Source organism: Lissotriton vulgaris, chromosome 3_1 (genome assembly GCF_964263255.1).
Source record: "Lissotriton vulgaris chromosome 3_1, aLisVul1.2, whole genome shotgun sequence".
NCBI classification, from domain to species: domain Eukaryota; kingdom Metazoa; phylum Chordata; class Amphibia; order Caudata; family Salamandridae; genus Lissotriton; species Lissotriton vulgaris.
Genome location: NC_141689.1, coordinates 2,058,862,687 through 2,058,882,187, shown reverse-complemented (window position 1 = coordinate 2,058,882,187; position 19,501 = coordinate 2,058,862,687). Strand labels below are relative to the sequence as shown.

Below are 19,501 nucleotides of genomic sequence, written 5' to 3'. Positions count from 1 at the left end.
TTGAGTGGCGCACAGTAGAGGTACAGAATAGGGTGGTATAGAGTGCAGTTGCATCAAGTGGTGCAGTGTAGAGTATGGTGCAGTCGAGTGCTGCAAAGGTCAGTAGTGCAGAGTGGAGTGATACAGAGTAGAGTGCTGTGGCACATAATTCAGTATACAGAGTAGAGTGGCATAGAGTTCAGAGGCATAGAATGCAGGGTTGCAGAGTAGAGTGTCAAAGTGTGCAGTGGTGCACATAAGAGTTGTGCACTTTTACTAATAAAACTATACAGCGCACAATGTGTGGAAATGGCATCACCTTGTTTGACTGTTTTGATCATATTAAAGTATTTGCTTCCAGCACACTTCTAAATTAACAAAAAAAGCACTTTATTTGTGCTTTGCTAATTCCGACGTACTTCCACAGTTCATTTAAATGTTGTAAGTTCATTTAAATTTTGTTGTGTGCTTGAGAAAAACCAAGCCTGTCCCCAGTATCCAGCAAAATTGCCACATAAATCCTCTCACTCTGAAGTCAGAGAAAGAAAAGTAAACATCAAGCTCCCTTGGAAGACAGGGCCTGTCATTTGACCTTTTAATGCACAGCAAATGTGACAAGATAAGAACAAGATTTACAGGGCTATTTACAGACAGGAGCACTCGCGGAACAATACAAGGAGAGGTACTATGAAAAAGCTTAACTCCTTGGGAGGAACAAACTAAACCTGGACAGCCTAAACAAATTAAGCCAGTAAATAGAATACCAGAAAATATTATTTACAAACCTCAAAGCTAATGGTAAGCAACAGGCAGAATGCATTCCCAGGGAAGTTTTCTGAATGTTCCCGAAATGTCTTAAGCAACTTTGACCTAACTAGGTTATCTGCCTGCCATCCTGCAACTTTAGATCCACTTACTGATATGTGTATTACAGGTAGGATTGCATTATTTTGTCTTTATGCAAGTGTAGTGCAAATCGCTGTATATTCACGCAAGTGAAGTAAGAAATTAGGAGGTATGGAAAGTATGGTTCAAAAACAGTTCTGCAACACAATAACCACAGCTTTCAAAATTGGCAGGCAGGCCATTTCCCGGTTTTAGTAGCTATCACACTTTTCCAAATCAAGAGCACAATGGTCAGCTCTACAATGTAAGAAGTAAAATCTTGTGTGCCCACCTGGAGTATGTAAATAAATACTGTTATGTGTGCTATTTCCTAAGGCGTTTGCAAATAATCTCACCTTTGATTAAAGTCAACCTCGAAACTGGGGAACTGGATTAGAGTCTGGGCAACAACGCTCAACATCCTGTGATTCTGGGAAAATAACTTAATCTCACGTACTTTACAAAAATGAATGTGTTCTTCTGTAACAAATCTGGTGCTCATGTAAAGGGCTCTGATACCCGATGTCTCGGGTCCAGTTCGCTCTAAAAAAAAAAAAAAAACGAAAAACCTGGAGGTGGCTTGTATGTGTGTTTTGAAGGGGGTGCGTGTGTGTGTTTTGGAGGGGGTGCATGTGTGTGTTTTGGAGGGGGTGCATGTGTGTGTTTTGGAGGGGGAGCATGCAAGTGTTTTGGAGAGGGTGCAGGGCATAACTATGGCGAGGAGCCTCGGTATACATCGAGGGACTTCGCATGAACGAGGTGTCCTGGCAAGCGGGTGTTGGCATGGGTGAGCAAAAGGTTTGCTGAAGGTGATAGCAGTGTGCTTTATTTAAACACTGCCTCAACTTGCTGCCTGGACCTGTGAGGGCCGCTGCCATTCCCAGGCCCTCGCGCTTCACAGAGCCCCAGCTATAACCCCGACAGGCAGACTTTAATAAACTCACAAACACTGGCCTAGGTGGGAGGGGACTGGTGCAACCAGGAACCTGTAGTATCAGCAATATGCTGCGTGTACGTGTTAAGATGAAGATAGCATCTTTATCGGAATTCATAACTTGCCCATGAACCCACAGTATGCTAAATGGCTAAGCCGGGACTCGAACTCACTAACACCGGAAAAACGGCCGAGCCTCTGACAGTGGATCAAGATGCTGTGATTGCTGCCCTGTCCCCGGCACACTACACTGGCTTCGCACAACGCATCACCTGACATGAGAAAGGATGAAATACATAATTGTGGTAGTAGGCCACATCTATTTCTTTTATTTCCATGATTTTCTGTCTTGCCAACCTGTATATTGTGAGATCATCTGTAGAACATGCTTTTGTCAGACCTAGAATTGTTTGATGTAACTTAGAATTATGGGGGTTTGGTTGCTGGGGAGAAGACGGTTGGATCTGGAGGAGTTGGGATGTTGGTCTAGCTGTTCCTGTGGGTTTTGTGGTATATGAATTAAAATATACTCTACACAAACCATTTCTGCGTCTGAAGCCCATCTTTATATTGGCGACGAGGGAAACTTGAACAAGACCCACCGAACATGCCGGCTAATTGAAATTTTTTGGACCTCGTTTTCTTCACGATCCAGAAATCAAGCCCAAAGACTCTTCCTCGATTTTATTTCATTATTTATTGCCTTCGAACGAAATTTCTACTGTACTCAAGGTATTTTTGCCATATTTTTACCTGTTTTAAGTTTTCTGGCACCCTTCATCATTCCGTTAATTCAATCGTGCCTCTGAGTTCCAGCGCGCTCTGCCAAGCCTGTTCTTCGTCATCGTGCGCTTCAACTCTGCGCTCCAGTGACATCATCACGCACCCACGTTTGGCGGCCATCTTATCTCCATCACTTTCATGCGTGTCAGCGCTGCGCTCCAGTGATTTCACCACGCACGCATCTACGCTTCAGCTGCCATTGCGGTACTGTCTTTCTGCGTGCTTGCTCTTCGCTAACTGGAACTGTGGTGAGATCACTTTTCTTTTTTATATGTGTACAACTACAGCGCTACATCAGTGATGCGCACACTTGCTGGTGTCATTATTTCTTCAAAGCCGTTTAGCGCAAACTTATTGTCAGTGATGCGCACACTTTCATAATCTCTTTGATGACATTCCCGGCTTGTGCATTTTCTGTGGTGCGCATACTCTAACAATTTCGTGGAAGGCATACCTTATTGTCTCTTCAAAGACAATTATCCTACTGCAGTTCTGTGATACACGTTTTAGAAAGCACTTCTGCTCTAGCGCATTTTCAGTGGTGCGCACACTTTACTTTTGCTGCATCTAAGACTTTTTTTTTCTTCATGAAGTACTTTTCTTTTTCCACATTGAAAGCTCATACCTAATCCTCTGTTCGGAAAGGCATTTTCTCATCAGATATTTTGAGCTTTTCTATTCATTCACCTTGCTCTTGAATAATTTGCAATTTTTAATTTGCGCATTTGAAGTTATATTCTTAATTTGTCAATATTTCCTCTGACTTTCTTTCTTTTCTCCATTCATTCAGAATATGGCTAATGCGCAAATCTGTAATCAACCCACAATTTTTCTACAAATTCCAGGTAAGCCTAAATTGGAATGGAAGAAGTGGTTTGAAAGCTTTGAGAACTACATTGTAGCTATTGATGGTTCAAAATTTTCTCCAGAGAGACTTAAAGCCATCTTATTCAGTTATTTGGGTTCTGCTGCCATTGAAATTTTTAAAAACTTAATTCCCATTCCACCACCTACTGGCGGTGGTGAAGGATGGAACCCTTATAAAGAAGCCGTAGCCAGACTGGAGAAACAATTTCAAGATGAGCCTAATGTCCTTATTGAAAGACATGCTTTTCACAAAAGGAAGCAATTTCCTGATGAAACCATTGAAGAATATGTCGCTGCCTTAAGAGTTCTTGCTGCTAATTGCGCATATGGAGCTACTGTTGATTACTGTATAAGAGATCAGTTAATTTTTTAATGTGAATCTAAAAAAGTTCAGGAAAGACTCTTGGCGTGTCGCAATCCGACACTGAGTGAAGCTATTGATTTAGCCAAGGGAGTTGAGAGATCCATTTTATCCTCTAAAGTTATTTCTGCTGAAACTTCTAAAACTGCTTCATCTGTTTGTACTGTGCAATTTTCCAACAAAGGGAAGATGGGTTTGAAACAAAGTTCTAATAATAAACTTTCTCGCTATAGGTGTGGTTCCAAAACACATTTAGCCAATAATGCCAACTGTCCTGCTATCAAAAAGAAATGTGTTACTTGTGGTAAAGTTGGCCATTTTTCTTCTGTTTGCCATGCACAAAAAAAACTTTCAAATTCTTCTAATTCAGTGGTTAGTAATGTTGATGTGGTTGAAGAGGATTTGCAGAACATGTTATTAGCTATCTATGACAATATCTTTGAGTATTCTGTGAACAACTTCAATCTACCATTTAAGGCACCTTTAGGCATTGTGTTAGTTGGTGACATTTCGTTTCAAGCTATGGCTGATTCGGGTTCACCGATTACCATTTTGTCTGATGTGTTTTTCAAGGAGAATTGGAAAAATGTGAACCTCCATAAGTCTGACATCAATCCCAAAGCTTTCGGCAACTTTGATATTACCATGTTAGGTTACTTTGAAAGTTCACTAGAATTTGAATCCAGGAAAATTTTTACTAAGATTTACGTTGCCATTGATGGTAAGAACATAGTTGGGTGGTTTGATTTAGGCAGACTAGGTGTAATTTTGTGTCCTGGTTCTGAACGTCCTCTGCAACTCAGAGATTTTGATGTTAACAATGTCTACATGGACAAGTATAGTCTTGATATGATTCTCAAAAGACATTCTAATGTTTTTAAAAATGTTGTTGGCCAAGTCAAAGGCTACATGCATAAAATTAAGTTAAAGAAAAATGCAGTTCCTGTTCAACATAAAGTTCGCATAGTTCCGCTCGGCATGCGTGAGAAATTGAAGGTTCACCTTGATACCTTATGTTCTGAAGGCATTATTGAGTCAACTGATAGTTCTGAGTGGGTGTCAGCTATTGTTTTGGCACTTAAAAAGAACCAAGATTTGAGGCTGTGTGTTGATTTGAGGTCTCTCAATAAGAATATCGTTGTTGACACACATCCTTTACCCCGCATTCAGGACATGTTGTCAGCTGTGAATGGTGCCAAATTTTTTTCTATTATAGACCTCAAATCTGCCTATCATCAGGTTCTCCTTGATGATTCTTCCAAGGATCTTACTACTTTTACTACACCCTTTGGTTTGTACAGATTTTTAAGGATGCCATTTGGTTTGGCATCCGCCGCTAGCGTGTTCCAGAAGCTTATTGAGAATTTATTTCATGGCATTTCTGGTGTTCAATCATTCCAGGATGATATTTTGATTTTTGCAGAAACAGGTGATCAGCACAATGTTATTCTTAATAAGGTTCTTGGAATTCTTGGCTCTAAAGGTATGACTGTCAGCAAAGAGAAGTGCAAATTTTTGGTTGAAGAGCTAATTTACTTAGGACATCGTATCACGGCTGATGGCATTTTTCCCAAAGAAGATTTAGTCAATACCTTGGATAAAATTAGTACTCCCAAAGACAAAGATTCCTTACGTTCTTTCTTAGGTTTGGGAGAGTACTATTCTAGGTTCGTTAAAGGTTATGCGCTAGTGGTAGAACCCCTCAGACAGCTACTTAGAAAAGGTGTTCAATTTACTTGGAGCAAAGTTCATGATGAGGCTTTTGCCAGTGTCAAAAAACTCATTTCCAAAGCACCTGGTCTTAAGACTTTTGATCCCCAGGGCAAATCTTTCGTCACTGTGGATGCTAGCACAGTTGGCCTTGGTGCTGTGTTTACTCAAGTAGTGGATGGTAGAGAAAGAGTGATTTCTTATATTTCAAGGGCTATTCGTGGTGCTGAGAAGCACTATAGCACTATTGAAAAGGAGGTCTTAGCTTGTGTTTGGGCTGTCGAAAAGTTCAAGAGTTTTTTGTGGGGCAGGCCTTTCATCCTTGTCACCGATCACAAACCTCTTGTTTTCATGATGGATGGTGTCAGGAGTGGTAAGGCGTCATCCAGACTCGTCAGACTGATTGCCAGACTACAGGAGTACAACTTCGAGACACAACATATTCCTGGTGGTAAAAATTTTACTGCTGATTGTCTGTCTAGACTTCCTCCTTTTGAAGAAGACAATAATGACATTTTAGATCAGCATGAATGTGTTGTAGCTCTAGTTGATGCTGTGAGTTCCTTTGAATCTAGTGTTTCTGAGAAGGATTGGCTTGAAGCTATGGACAGGGATGTGCTGCTTAGTAAAGTCAAGAAATTTGTTGGTGAGGGTTGGCCACCCATTAGGAATTTGGAGGATAAGTTGAGGAGTTTTGCTCAGATTGCCGATGAGCTAAGCATTGAGGGTAATATTTTGTTGCGTCAAGATTTGTTTATTCCTCCGGAAGGTTTGAGAAACAAGCTCATCAAGCTTGCTCATGCTGGTCATCCCGGAATTTCTGGCACCAAGAGGATCCTCAAGAACTTTTACTGGTGGCCTGGCATGGATTCTGGTATTGAGAAGGTTATTGATGATTGTTCTGTTTGCGTTAGAGCTGATAAACATTGGAAAGTTTCGACTCAACAATTATCCCTCAGAGAGGGTGCTGTTGGTCCTTGGGATAAAATTTCCATTGACTTTTCCGGTCCCTTTGAATGTTTAGGTAGGGAGAAAAGGTTTTCTATTGTGGTCGTAGATAATTTTTCAAAGTGGATTTATCTCACTTTTGTGGAACATCCCAATACTGATGCTGTCATTGACTTTTTGAGTTTTATTTTCAGTTCGGAAGGAGCTCCCAATCTCATCTTGTCTGATAATGGGGTGCAATTTGTTTCCAAGAAAATGAAAGATTTCTTGGAAAAGTTTGGTGTTAAATCTGAAACCACTCCTTTGTATTGTCCCAGGGCCAATGGTCAAGTTGAAAGGGCCAATAGGTTTGTTAAAGAGGGCATTCAGGCTGCTCTAGAGAGCAATTTGGATGTTCTACCATTTTTGAGGAGAAGCTGTGGAGTTACCATGTTACTCCTAATTCTTCTACGGGGTTTTCCCCTTATTTACTTATGAGAGGTAGACATGCTAAATCTGTTTTAAGACCTAACTTTGTCAAGGGTGTCAGGGCTGATGTCAACATGCGGAGCATCATTGGTGAGGCCAAACAGAACATTTGTGAGTCGCGTATGGCTGGCAAAATCTATCATGATACCTCTCTCAAGTCTAAAGATAAGATTATCAAGGTTGGTGACTGGGTTCGTGTGGTGAAACCTTCTTTATCTAGTAAAGGTTCTTCTAAATTTTCCAATCCGTTTCAGGTGGAGAAGGTTACTGATTCTGCTGTTTTTCTTTCTGAGAAGGGTTGGTGGAGCAAGGGTTCAGTTATTCTTCTCAAACCTGGGCAAGAACGTTTTTTTGCTGTAGATGAGGATGGTGGTTGTGTGTGGAATGATCTTTTGCAAAGTAAGGTGTCTCGTGCTGCAGATGTTTCTACTGATGGTTCTGCCCATGATGCTTGCTCTGATGTTGCTGTTTCTCCTGAAATTGTTGTTTCAGGAGAGGGTCCAGGAACCTCTTCTGTTCCTGTCTCGGTTCCTGTCCCTAACATGCAGGAGTCCTCTGGGTCCTCCTCTCTATTGGATTCCTCCTCTCATAAAAGGATTTCTAAAATTCCTAAGAAGTTTGATGATTATGTTTTGGATGTTTAATTTATTTTGTTTTTCTTTTGTTTGTAAAAAGATACATGTGGTAGTAGGCCACATCTATTTCTTTTATTTCCATGATTTTCTGTCTTGCCAACCTGTATATTGTGAGATCATCTGTAGAACATGCTTTTGTCATACCTAGAATTGTTTGATGTAACTTAGAATTGTGGGGGTTTGGTTGCTGGGGAGAAGACGGTTGGATCTGGAGGAGTTGGGATGTTGGTCTAGCTGTTCCTGTGGGTTTTGTGGTATATGAATTAAAATATACTCTACACAAACCATTTCTGCGTCTGAAGCCCATCTTTATAATAATAAACAAAAACACTCCCTGTCCTGCAGATAAAGTTATGCCACCCTGCACTTGAAAGTGCATTTGCATATGTTACCCGTTTGTCTTCTCTAAGCATTTAAACAATTAGATTGAACATACAGAGGCGTACAAGGTGTTATTTTTACAGCATTCTGCTGTTTTCTGTCCCACAGCAATTAATGGCGCTGGAGCAATTCACTTCACACCACTAACTGGGCGACAAGAGGCTCACAGTAAACAGCATTGGTGGTGGGAAGAAAAGTAAAGTTGCAACCAAAGCTAAATAAATTAAAAAGTAGTGCACTGAAAATAAACATATAGCCATAGAAAAAAGTTAGCTGTAGCATTGGCAGTCTCTAAGGTGGAACCAAACAGCCAAAAGGCTGGTCAAATGTGTAATAAAAGTAGAGGAAACTCTCCAGGTAACAAAGAAAAAAGGAATCCAAGTTAAATCGGTAAGGAGATCCTGTAATGTGCAGCCAAGAAACATCAGCGTACAAACTGAATGCCGTTTAACCGCACGGCAACACTATTTAAGGAAAGCATTACGTTCAAACCACAACACAGACACGCGACTCAAACCTGCATGCACGCCGCAACATTCAAAGAACAACATACAGACACGCGGCACAAATCTACATACACACCGCACGCGAACACGACACGCGACATACACACATTCAAACCATTACACAGTATTTATTGTTTGTGAATGACGCACGTGCGTTCACGCGCGTCATTTCAAACAATAACCATACACTACAAAATGTTAACTATTCCCCAATATAACCAAAGGAATTTAGAAATGCAGTAGAACTGGGCGTGTTCAAAGCCCATAGAACGAATACACTATGTCTCCAAGACAGCAGATGCGCACTGCCTTGGCTCGATCTAAACAGCACATTTGCTTAGTCATGAGTTATGATGGAGACTAGGATTCAAAAGGGCATTCCTATTATTTTAGATTTTTTCATGCAATGCATTTTTAACATAAACATCACTACAATTTAGAGTGTGCACAAGTCAAACACAAAATGACAAAAAATATCATGTAGGCTAAATGAATACTTTTGAACAGTCTTAGAACAAAATATGAATTTTAGGGCTACTCTTTTGAGCAGTCAAATCATAGCAAATACACTATTTTGGAAACAAATTGTCCTTTGGACGTGAAGGAAATCCCCACAGGAGCCCCAAATACAATTGATTTACTGATGTCTTACTGTGAGAAATTGGGTTAATGGGTGAGGGGGAAGTTAGCCCTTCTCAAGCAACAGCCACAATCCTGGTCAGGATGAACCACAAAAGTCACAGAATTATCATGCGTCTAAACCTCTGGTAACTTGGCACAAAATTAGTCAGGTTTAACTTAAGGCAATGTGTAAAGTACTTATGCAGCACACAAACAGTAAAAGTGAAAGCACAACACAAAGAAATCCTACTCTAAGTTAGAAAATAGAGTTAAATGTAATCAATTTGACACCAAACAAAAATCCAATCATTAGAAATAGAGATATGCCATTTCAAAGATATAAGGTAAGTATAGCGCCTAAAAGCTCAAGGTGCCACTCACAATTGGTCATCTGGTTATGCAAGACCGTTTTTTACTTACAAGTTCAGGCCGAGCACAATGTAGTGGCGGCTGAATAAAGGGACTAGGTTAGTCCCACTTAAAAAGTTACCTTCTGTAGTCCAGCGTAAAGAGTTTTATTCATGGTTTAGGATGCTGCAAGGAAGAGTTTTGAGGATGGTTGTTGCTGTAGCGCGAAGAGCAGGCCGGGCATCGCTGTAGAATAAAGATTCTGTCTGGGGACACAGGAAAGTCATTGTTTCATGATGGCAGTCACCACGGTCTGTTGATGCGTTAGGACGAAGTGCAGATCTTGACATGTCGGTGGTCGCTGGCGGTTGTGGTCTTGTGAAGTCTTGTTCACCGGAGCTTCGTGTTGGCAGTCGGCAAGATCTTGGAACAGACGGGTCCATTTGCAGTCACAAATAGCCCAAAACTTTAGGATTCCTTCTTTTCTTCAAAAAGGAGCTCAACAGATGCCACACCAAACAGGTCCAGTCTTCCTTCTCAGGAAGCAGGGCAGTTCCCCTAATTGTGTAAACTAAGACTCTGGCATAGTTCCAAAAGGTTTGCTTTCCCACCCATGGGAGACAAGTGAACTTAGTTCAATGCATTAGTGCTGAATGTGAAAGACAGGTTATTGTAGTACCAGCAGGACCCCACTCAAAGCATAGCTGAAGTGAAGTCATTGCTTCTGGGTTATTAACAATCCCTGGAAAAAGGTCAGGGGCACAATGGTAACAGTAAACCTATTTTGCTCCTCACAATATTACACACAAAGAACTAAGAACAGATACTTAACTAAAACTCTTTACAACAGGGTGAACCTGCTTCCTAGTACATCTAAAATGATCACACAGGATATTTTAAAGACAGCAAGAGGGCATGTTTGAAACAAAAATAAAATTAACATTTCTAACATGGTTAAAAAGTAATCTAAAAGTCTAACACCGTAAACACCTACTTCTATGTGCTAACCTAGAAGAGCACATAGTAGAGTTACTTTGGGGGAAGCAGCGCACTGCATACCTTGTTGCGAGCTCAGGTTGTCGTTATTACAGAGCCGTGGAGGAAGCGTTCCCTGCCAAAGGCAAATGCGATGTGGTAGCGCCCTCCCTCTGGTACTTGGTGAAAAGATACATATCACGCAGATAAGGAATTTAGGATTCCTTTAAAGGAGTATCTTCGTTCAGGACTGGCAGAATAGCAGCAACAGCCCAATTCCTTTCAAACATCGACACTACATGCTTACATCACAATGCCCCCTGAACATTCTATCATCCTCCACCCATCCGCCCACTATATTTCTCAACTCAGAGCCCAACACTCTGCTCTCTTATCAGTGCCGGCAACAACCAAGATAATTTTGGATGGTATCTTGCAGGATAATCTGGGGCGGAGGACCTTTTCACTTATGGGGTTGCGTGGTGGTCCTTAAATCACTATGGGCCTGATTCAGATGCGGTTAGAAAGGCCTCCTAATGGCATTTGCTACGTCCACATCGGATCGAGAACGTATCTTTCCAACCATCTTGGAAAGGTTTCCAACCGACAGAGTATGATGCAAGTTAGGCGTTAGAAATCTCCCAATCCAAACCTGATGGCATTTGGAATGACCAAGCCATACGGAGCAGAATTGTACATCTCTATGGCTGTGTTTCCAAACAACGGAGTACAATGCTGGATTTGGACAGCCTTTCCGAATTGTGCCATCCGACTAGAATCAGCAGTTGGAATCAGACTTTGGGGGCCCGTTGTGGGCCCCCAGCGCCTTTAGCTTACCCAATCGGGCCCGTGGGGTACCCATGGGTCTTACCATCATTCACAATGTGGCAGGCACCAGGGGGTGCCCGCCACAGGGTGTCCGATTTTCCCCAGCCACCACTTTCTTCAATCGGAGAATATGCATTGTCGGAACAGAGGCTCCCATTGAAGTCAATGGGAGTCCAACCAAATTGTATCTGAAAGCATCCGGATGCATCGTACTCAGTCAGTTGGACTCTCCCGATTCGGTTGGAAACCATTCCCAAACCCATTTGGTTGGGAAGCTTTCCAAACCACAACAGAATCGGGCCCTAAATACTATTGAACTAAACCTTTGACAGAATTTCAGGAATGTGGTACATAGATTACAGGTACCAGAGAAAGGGTCCTAGACAGATTTTTAAGAGGATAGGAGACCTTTGAAATGCACCTATTTTATGAATTATCGAAGAATGTTTCTTGATGGCTCTGACATATTGATAAGGTAAGACTTGTTCCAGACTGGGTGTCTCATCAGGTGTTATATTTAGAGCAATATCGAAACTTGAACTCTCTCAGTTCAACGAATGATATCGGTGGACAACATTCATGTTATTAATGTTTATAACAAATATGAAAATGAGTTGATAGAATTCTGTATGAGTGTGGCCCAAGATAGAGTTGAGGGCTTGACACGAATGAGTTGGACTTTAGGGACTAGTCCTTACATCACTCTGGCAGCAGAACAGTATTTCCTCTGTAGAGTCCACAAGTCAAGAAATCAGATGTCAGGTATCCACAACAGGCGAATGTTACTGCTCATAGCCCTAGGTTTTCCCCTCAATAGTTAGGAGACCAAGTTCACCCTGGCCAAGACACGACAGGTCCGAGCCTCACAATCTCCAGCTTTGAGGGTGAAGCAAAATTGAGCCGTAACATTGGGCTATAGTTATCATAACTGAGGTAGATGTCAGACATCGGACGACCTCTGCAGAAGCCCTTCTCAAACAACAGTCACTGTTGAAAATGGCCCTTTTTGCAGGGTTATCCCCAAACGGTTTGCTTCTTCCTCCTACTTTTCTCCTAACCTCTGTTGGTTTTAGGACTCTGGGCACTTTAGCACTGCTATTTCCTTCCCCGCCGAATCCATCCCCTGAAATACTTACCCCCCCCTTCCGGTCAGCCTGACTATCTGCTTTCCCTACCTCTTTTAACCCCCCCCCCCCTCTTCCTTCTTTGCCCCTTAGGACGTGTGTCTTGGTTATGCTTTGCACTAATAACTCATGTTATTGTGTAACACTGACTGTTTTCCCTATGTTATACTTGGCTCCTGTAACTGTTGGTAATTTTGTTAACTTGTAACTCGCTGATCCTCATGTGAAGCGCTCCGATACCTCCGCGTCTAGAACAGCTCTATATAAAACTCTGCGAATAAATAAATATTCAGTGCTAAAGTGAATATGCTCTCTGTGAAATTTGTATTATGGATTGGTGTTTTCATGATTGGCATATTTGATTTACAGGTAAGCCCCTTGTAAAGTGCACTGAGTGTGCCAGAGCCTGTAAATCAAATGCTACTAGTGGGCCAGGAGCACCGATAGTGCCACCCAGATGAGTAGCTCTGAAAAGGTAACTCAGACCTGCCACTGCAGAGCCTGCGCACAGTTTGTAACTGCCATTTTGACCTGGCAAGTTCACCCACTTTGCATTCCCTAATCTTCCTTTTCTTACATATTAGTTATCCATAAGGTAGGCACAAGGTACCCCTGTGGGCAGAGTGCTGTGAATGTAAAAGGGAGGACATGTACTGGTGTGTGACATGTCCTGGTAGTGAATTACAGTGAATTTCGTTTTTCACTATGGAAAGTCTATCTCTGTCTCATAGGGTGGGGATTTATTTATAACATCTTATAAATATAACTTACCAGTGAACGAGATAGGAAAGTAAAGTTTAATATGCCTGTACTCTGAACCTAAAGATGCATCTTTTAGTAAAGATGATTTTTAAATTCTGTGTTTGAAAATACCACTTTTAGAACATAGTTATTTTCTTGTTTAGCCGTTCTATGTGCCTCTGCTGGTTTGTGTATTGACTGTCTGGCTTTGAAGTGACAGGGGCTGGAGAGGTGCATTCTCTAGGACAGCCACCGGGAGGGGTGGGAAGGGGTGGGTAGGGGTGGGTTATTGTGTGTCCTGCCTTTCCTGATTGAGTCAGGGCTTGGCTGAATAGACCTGGGCTGCATTCATAGTAGTGGGAGGAGTTTTCACTAGCACCTGAATAGGCCCGGTCTGTTTTAAAGTGGTGGGAGATTTCCTTTGCACCTGAATATGCCCTGTCTGCCTTGGACACTGCTGTCTGCACCTCCTGCCGGGAAGGTGGGCCAGAGAGGACAGAACTAGTTTTGGCTGAGCACAGACACCCTCTGCCTCTAGAGAACAAAGGATTTTGGTGTATAAATATTGGGGCCCAGAGCCCAGTATTTTAGATTACTGCTGAACTAAGGAATATGCCAGGAAGAAGGGCTGGAAAAGCTGTCAGGAGGAACTGCCACTTTGCTGCGTGCTCTGCCGTGTTGGGCTGCTGCTTCTGTCTTGGGCAGGGAAAGAACTGGATTGTACCTTTTGCAACTTCTTTATTGAGTTTCTCCAAGGGCTTCAAGTAGAGCTTGCCTCCTGTTGGAGGAACTACCACTTTGCAGAGTGCTTTGCGGTGTTGGCCTGCAGTGGCTGCTTCTGTCTTGCGCAGTGAATGGACTAGAATGATCTTTCTGCAGCTTCTTTATTGAGTTTTTCCAAGGGCTTGAGATAGAGCTTGCCCCCTGTTCAAGAAGTCTCAGGAACAGCAGAAATGTCAAGTTCTTCTGCCATCAGCACTGGGGACTGTGTATTTTGTGCTGCAAGAGAAGAAAAAGCAACCAGACGCAGTCTACGATGCAGCTGCCAACTCCGTATCCTGAAGGCACCGCAGAGGGCACCGCTGCATCGCAACCCTTGTCTCACAGACTACACCACCGAGCCGCTGCTCGCACTGCAAACTGTGGGCTCTGCACTCCGCACTGCCTCACTTCACTCCGTTGCCCTGGAAACCACTCCACGCCAACGACGCCGCTTGCACCGTGGTTCGAGGGCAACGCTCTTAAGTTACACGACGCAGCATCCTCATCCAGCACTGCAGCCTTGGCCTACCGATGCGGGCACTATTGACTCCAGTTTGTCAGCCGATGACAGTGCTTCAGCCACAATGACGCCACTGCTTGCACCGTGACCTGCTAGCACCATGACGAGCACTGCATCACTTCGCGCCGCGGGATGATGATCACCAAGCCGCTGCCTGCACCACGACCTGATGACACCACATGGGGCACCGCTGCACTTCGCACCCCAGCACAGACACCGGCTGACGCTGGCACTCCCAACTTCAACTACGAGGAGTTCAATCTGCAAGGCATGCGACTTCAAGGGCCCGACGACTCATGCACCAACCTCCAGAACCGGTGCTTGCGGACGCCGGCCTTTCGGGGCTCAGAGAGGTCACCAAGAGCCCTGCATTTCTTTCTTTTTTTTAAACTTTATTTAGCATTTTCATATGAACATCAGTGTTGCATTAAGTATGTACGGTAGACAGTACAAGTATTCAGGTGTATCAGATCCATCACATCATACATTGTTCAAACAGGCACATCTAGGAGATTTACAATATAAACATTTCTTATCCGCCTTCATCAAGCATCTGCCCATGTCTTCCATCCCCAACCCTGCTTTATCTTCCACCCTCTCTCAAACCATGCCAATAGTTATTATCTAGATGCAAACCATCATATAATGTGAGTGTATTTTGGGAGAAACCTCGTTCCGCCATTCTATTCTACACCCGTGGGTACTAAGCCCTGCTCCTGCTGGGTGGGAGGGTCTTGCTGCTGCGCCGTCAGGTAGGCCCGGAAGGGGTCCCATATATCGTTGGGTCTGGATGGTGAGGGGATTCTACTGGCAAAAAGTTTGCTTTTCATGGAGCAGGAGCTAAGCTTTGGATCCAGTTTTGTTCTGTAGGCGCCTGCCTACTGCCCCAGCGAATAGCTACTTCTCTTTTAGCAAAAAGAAAACAGATCGCGATGAATCTGCGAATTTTCTGCGGAAACTGCACCACATAGCTCAGTAAGGTAATCTCCGGCAGTGGTTCCACCTGTATCCCCACCATCCCACTAAGCGTACTGTGTACACCAGTCCAGAAATTATGAATGTTGGGGCATGTCCAGGCGAGATGCGAAAAATCCGCATACAAGGAATTGCATCTCTAGCAAGAATACGGCCTGGTAGAATCTATTGTATGCATTTTGGCCGGGGTAATGTACATTCTGCATAACAATTTATAAAGGATCAGTTAGTGTTGACTGTTAAGGGAGACAGATTTGGTAACTGCACAACAGGCTGCCCATTGCTCATCTGATATCCGGTTTCCTATATCTACTTCCCATGCCTAGCGTATCTTGTCACCTGAAACTGGTAGGATGTCAACGCATGCTCTGTAAAGCTGCGACATAAGATGGACTCCCCTGCTGCTGTCAATCACAACAGTGAGCAGGGGAAGGAAGCAGGCTCTAAAGGATACTCCGGGAACCTGGCCCTCCTGGCGGAACGCAGTCTCATTAGAATAAATTTGTCCATAAATGTGATGTCCGGGAACCGATCCTCATCGTCAGGGTTGAAAATATGGCCACCAGGGTAAAGGTCCCCTATCTTAAAAATGTTAATTTAGTACAGGTCTTTTGAACTAGCTTCTCGCCCGCAATCGGTAACCACCTGGAATTGGGGAGCAGTAAGGCAGAGGAATACAGTGATGAAACTTAGCATGCAACTTTAGTTTTATCCAGGCCCAGCTAGTCGTGGAGACCGGCTGAATATCTGTGGTGTCTCTGGGAACACCCAAGGCAGGACCGAAGTCAGGGTGTCCGGTAGGACAAAGTCTGATTCGGGAGGCAGGAAAGGTGTCCTTGTGTCTGGATGATACCAAGCCAGTGCAAAAGCCCTGCATTTCTAAAGGTACTGTTTTGCAGGTCTTCCAGACACCGTAACTGGCTCACAAAGCCAGTGTCAGCCAGAACGGTCTGGATTTGTTGTTTACGAAGCCGTGATAGCCCCAGACTGACCTATCTACTTCAAGGAACTATGTTTCAAGTCTATTTTGATTACAGAAGATTCCTTAGTACTGTATTGTGGATTTTTAAAATCATTTTGGTCTTGTTTTGAGTATATAGAAATATTGGATATTTGCCTAAACTGGTGTGGGGTCCTTTTAAGTGCTCCCATTGTGTTACTGTTGGTTATGTGCTAATGCTTTACACACTGCCTCTAAGATAAGCCTGACTGCTCATGCCAAACTACCAACGGGGTGAGCAAGGGTTATTTTAGGAGTGTAACTCCCTTACCCTGACTAGAAGGTAGGGTCCATATGTGGACAAAGGTGCAAACCTTTGTCAACTAGAGACCCCCATTTCTAGCAGTCACAATCAGGTTGAACTACAAAAGTCACTAAATTAACTTGCGACTAACCCTCTGGTAGCTTGGCACAAAAGCAGTCAGACAATATGCAAGTATTTATGTAGCACTCAAATAGTAATAAAGTTAAGACCCAACACAAGAAAAATCCCACAGTAATTTAGAAAATTAGAGTAAAGCATAATAAATTATCTCACACCAAAACTATAAAAATCTCAATAGTAGAACTGGAAAGATGCAGTTCCATAGATTTAAGCTAAACATAGCACTTACGTCCTCAAAGCACCACTCTCTGTTAACTGGTTGTGCAAGACCAGTTAAAAGTCACAAACTCAGGTCAACTGCAATGGAGCGCGGGAAAGATACAGGGACCAATTAGTCTTGCTAAAAAGGTTACCTTCTAAAATCCTCTGTGAAAAGTTTTGTTCACTGTGAAGGCCGTGAGGAGCATGGAAAGCATCATGGATGGCTGTAGCCGTAAGATGAAGAGCTGCTCTGGCTGTAGCGCATTGATCCCGTCATGTGTCTCGTACAGCATGGCTGGAGTGTCGCATTGGCGGTCCCCGCAGGCTGTTAATGCTGTAGAACAGAGTGCATAAGAGTTTGGCTAGCCGGAGATTTGCATTAGCGGTTGGCGCAGGCAGCAAGCCCTTGGTGCGAACTAGCCCATTCGCGGTCGCAAAGAGTCCAAAATTTCAAGATTTCTCCATTTATCCCAGACCTGTACGGCACCTGTTGGGGATCAGAAACTCACTCCAGCAAAGGCCTGCAGGGCTTAGACAGTTCCAGTGCAGCAGGTCAGATGGGTAGTTGCAGGTAGATAGCAAACACAAGGAGATGATGGACGGATGTGGGTTGAATCCACCATATCATTTAGCTCACTGCCCCACCTCAGTTCAGGCCAAGCTATATGCAAATATCAGTCTTGACCCTGTGCCTCATAGGACTAGTCCAGACAAACTGAAGACAGGTCTTCCCTGAACCGGAAACAAGCATCCTGGAACCAGTTTCGGGGTAACACCCCTTACCACCCAGGCTAGCTTGAATCCAGTGGCAAAGTAAGGAAGGGACCCACGTTTGGGCATATTCCGCAAACGTAGGGCGAACACCGAGATCTGCACGGAGATCTCTGGAGCTTGTTGTGTCCTGTAGCTCAGAACAAGAGATCAGCTAACTAGCCCTTGTAGTCACTCAGGTAGCCTGTAATGAGCGAACAAGTCCAATCTTCCTTCCCAGTCAGCAGGGCAGTTCTTCTGTAGTGTGTACAGGGCCAGGAGTGTACACCAGAGTGGGTCTGAGGGCCCTTTTTTTATTCCTGGTTCCCTCTTCGAAGTGGGAGAAGCTTCTGGAGTTTTCTCCTTTCAGACGTGTCTGGAATTACCCATCTCCCTATCCTGGTCCCAGTCTGTCTGGAAGCACAATAGGTTAGTGTGACGATTTTGTGAGTGTCCTGGGCCAGTGCCTTTGAAGTGCAAGTATGGTAGGTAATAGCTCCGTCCCTCTCCCCTTCCTTCATTCAAGTCAAGATGGCCCATTCTGCCAGCACCCAGACCCTCTAATGGAATTCTGTCTGGAAAGAATACAAACAAGCCAACTATACCCAGTCATGTGCCTCAGGATACAACCTGCAGGAACAAATCATTAGGACAAAAAAAACCACCAATTTTCTAAAAGTGGATTTTTCCGAATACCAACTTTACCATTACATAAGTCTTTAAACTACAATTCCTCAGACAACATTCTTACCTACTCACAAACAAAGGTTATCGCTCGTTAAATGTAATAGGTAACCCTCATGTACTCCTAGGGGACAAGTAAGCCACACATTAGTGAAGAGCAAATTTAGGAGTTTTTCACTACCAGGACATGTAAAACTTAAAAGTACATCTCCAACTTTTTAAATACATTGCATCCTGCCCCATGGGAAGCTTAGGGCCTACCACAGGGAAGACGTGTATTAAAAAGGGGTTAGGTCTGGCAAAGAATTTATTTTGTCAGGTCGAAGTGTCAGTTTAAAACTGCATACACAGGCTGCAATGGCAGACATGAGACATGTTTAAACAGGCTACTTAAGGGGGTGGAACAAGAAGAGCTGCAGGCCCACTAGTAGCATTACATTTTCAGGCCCTGGATACATGCAGTACCACTTTATTAGAGGCTTCCAAGCAACATAAATGTGCTAATTGGGAGTAAGCCAATTTTACCATGTGTAAGGAGAGAACACAAGCACTTTAGCACTGGCTAGCAGAGGGAAAGTGCATAGAGCCCTAAAGCCCCCAAAAAAACAATTCAGCAAAACTGAAGGAGTGAAGGCAAAACGTTTGGGGTTAACCCTGCAGACAGCAACAGGTCCCACACCTACCTTATTATCCGTCTTGTGCAAGCACTCTTTATCATGGCACTGCATGTTAACATTGTAAAGCTGCTGGGGATAAATAATGGTTTTGTGCAACAGGAAGCAAAATACTTCAAAAAACAAGCATTTACAATGCAATAGGTCTCGCATTATTTAAGTTTGGGCTATTGGTGTTGCATTCTTTAGCAATGCCAATAGCTCAAACGTTAATAATGCGAGACCTATTGCATTGTAAATGCTTGTTGCAACTTGGTGCGGCTCAGTAGTGTGGCCACAGCATCACCTTTTGTGAGCATAGCCGTAAACAGCGCTTATCATACGATTACACATTCTAGATGAGTGAGAAAACAGTTATTCTGGACAAGTCTGCCTCTGTTTTAATAGATCGGTTATTTGAGTCCCGTATAGCAACGATTGCAATGCTATTGTAGCAGAAGCGTCACGGACATGAGA

General features: G+C 43.4%; 1 protein-coding gene across 2 annotated transcripts in view; it reads right to left on the bottom strand.

Moving 5' to 3' along the window:
* The window catches only part of CNOT7 (CCR4-NOT transcription complex subunit 7), a 200,407-nt gene that overhangs the window by 92,619 nt on the left and 88,287 nt on the right, over positions 1-19,501 (bottom strand). The gene's annotated exons all lie outside the window — the stretch shown is intronic.